The sequence below is a fragment of the Melanostigma gelatinosum genome, assembly GCF_949748355.1.
Source record: "Melanostigma gelatinosum genome assembly, chromosome: 22".
Taxonomy (NCBI): Eukaryota; Metazoa; Chordata; class Actinopteri; order Perciformes; family Zoarcidae; genus Melanostigma; species Melanostigma gelatinosum.
Window position 1 is genome coordinate 315,001 of NC_136655.1, and position 4,224 is coordinate 319,224.

A 4,224-nucleotide genomic window follows, 5' to 3' on the forward strand; every position below is an offset into this window, starting at 1 on the left:
ATACCCATACATATATACATATACACATACCCATACACATACACATACATATACACATACCCATACACATACACATACATATACACATACATATACATATACATATACATATACACATACATATACACATACCCATACATACACATACACATACATATACACATACATATACACATACACATACATACACATATACATACATATACACACACATACATATACACATACCCATACATATACATATACCCATACATATACCCATACACATACATACACATACACGTATATATACACATACACATATACATACATATACACACACATACATATACCCATACATATACATATACATATACACATACATACACATACACGTATATATACACATACACATATACATACATATACACACACATACATATACACATACCCATACATATACACATACCCATACATATACACATACACATATACACATACCCATACATATACACATACATATACACATACACATACACATACACATACACATACATATATACATATACACATATACACATACCCATACATATACCCATACATATACACATACACATACCCATACACATACACATACATATATACATATACACATACCCATACACATACACATACATATACATATACACATATACACATACCCATACATATACCCATACATATACACATACACATACCCATACACATACACATACATATATACATATACACATACCCATACACATACACATACATATACATATACACATATATACATACACATACATACATATACATACATATACATACATATACATACACACACACATACATATACATACATATACACATACCCACACACACACACATACAACAAAAAGTCTGAGTGCCAAAATATGGATACCGTGAGAAAGATAAGACTTTGGCGAATGCGCTGATGTGTTTTTTATGTTTGTGGTGTTAATAATGTGAGCTGCAGAGCAACAGACAAAACTGGTCCCGTCTGCGTACTTTGAGAAATGAGTGGTGAGATGTAACATGGAGTCTGATGGAGCAGCTGGTTGGAGTTCATGTCGCTCTGCGGCTCTTTGAGCCAAATGTGTACGTCCGTTGGATTCCACAGACATCTGTGTGTGACAGCACAACATTTCCAAGCTTTTGGGCCAAAATGGTGTTTCAAGAGTAAAGATTGTGGTAGCTGGAACAATTTGTTTGGAAAAAATCACAGAATATTTTCCTGCTCTGCTCCACTCTGACAGTGATGTCATCACTCTAGCTCTTAACGAGCTGCGCAATACACACCCATTATTAAATACACACCCATTATAACATACACACCAGTTATAACACACACCCGTTATAACATACACACCCATTATAACATACACACATTATAAAATACACACCCATTATAACATACACACCCATTATAAAATACACGCCCATTATAAAACACACACCCATTATAAAATACACCCATTATAACATACACGCCCATTATAACATACACGCCCATTATAACATACACACCCATAATAACATACACACCCATAATAACATACACGCCCATTATAACATACACACCCATTATAACATACACACCCATAATAACATACACACCCATTATAACATACACGCCCATTATAACATACACAGCCATTATAACATACACACCCATTATAACATACACACCCATTATAAAATACACACCCATTATAACATACACACCCATTATAAAATACACACCCATTATAACATACACAGCCATAATAACATACACACCCATTATAACATACACAGCCATTATAACATACACACCCATTATAAAATACACACCCATTATAACATACACACCCATTATAACATACACACCCATTATAACATACACACCCATTATAACATACACAGCCATAATAACATACACACCCATAATAACATACACACCCATTATAACATACACACCCATTATAACATACACACCCATTATAACATACACAGCCATAATAACATACACACCCATTATAACATACACAGCCATTATAACATACACACCCATTATAACATACACACCCATTATAAAATACACACCCATTATAAAATACACACCCATAATAACATACACACCCATTATAACATACACACCCATTATAAAATACACACCCATTATAACACACACACCCATTATAACATACACAGCCATTATAACATACACAGCCATAATAACATACACACTCATAATAACATACACAGCCATAATAACATACACACCCATTATAACATACACACCCATTATAAAATACACACCCATTATAACACACACACCCATTATAACATACACAGCCATTATAACATACACAGCCATAATAACATACACACTCATAATAACATACACAGCCATAATAACATACACACCCATTATAACACACACAGCCATAATAACATACACAGCCATAATAACATACACAGCCATAATAACATACACACTCATAATAACACACACAGCCATAATAACATACACAGCCATAATAACATACACAGCCATAATAACATACACACTCATAATAACACACACAGCCATAATAACATACACAGCCATAATAACATACACAGCCATAATAACATACACACTCATAATAACATACACACTCATAATAACACACACAGCCATAATAACATACACACCCATTATAACACACACAGCCATAATAACATACACACTCATAATAACATACACACCCATTATAACACACACAGCCATAATAACATACACACTCATAATAACATACACACTCATAATAACACACACAGCCATAATAACATACACAGCCATAATAACATACACACTCATAATAACACACACAGCCATAATAACACACACAGCCATAATAACATACACAGCCATAATAACATACACAGCCATAATAACATACACACTCATAATAACACACACAGCCATAATAACATACACACCCATTATAACACACACAGCCATAATAACATACACACTCATAATAACATACACACCCATTATAACACACACAGCCATAATAACATACACACTCATAATAACATACACAGCCATAATAACATACACAGCCATAATAACACACACAGCCATAATAACATACACACCCATTATAACACACACAGCCATAATAACATACACACTCATAATAACATACACACTCATAATAACACACACAGCCATAATAACATACACAGCCATAATAACATACACAGCCATAATAACATACACACTCATAATAACACACACAGCCATAATAACATACACACTCATAATAACATACACAGCCATAATAACATACACAGCCATAATAACATACACAGCCATAATAACATACACAGCCATAATAACATACACACCCATTATAACACACACAGCCATAATAACATACACACTCATAATAACATACACAGCCATAATAACATACACACCCATTATAACACACACAGCCATAATAACATACACAGCCATAATAACATACACACCCATTATAACACACACAGCCATAATAACATACACACCCATAATAACATACACACCCATTATAACATACACACCCATTATAACACACACAGCCATAATAACATACACACTCATAATAACATACACAGCCATAATAACATACACACCCATTATAACACACACAGCCATTATAACATACACAGCCATAATAACATACACACCCATTATAACACACACAGCCATAATAACATACACACCCATAATAACATACACAGCCATAATAACATACACACCCATTATAACACACACAGCCATAATAACATACACACTCATAATAACATACACAGCCATAATAACATACACACCCATTATAACACACACAGCCATTATAACATACACAGCCATAATAACATACACACCCATTATAACACACACAGCCATAATAACATACACACCCATAATAACATACACACCCATTATAACATACACAGCCATTATAACATACACAGCCATAATAACATACACGCCCATAATAACATACACAGCCATAATAACATACACGCCCATAATAACATACACAGCCATTATAACATACACACCCATTATAACATACACACCCATTATAACACACACAGCCATAATAACATACACACTCATAATAACATACACAGCCATAATAACATACACACCCATTATAACACACACAGCCATTATAACAT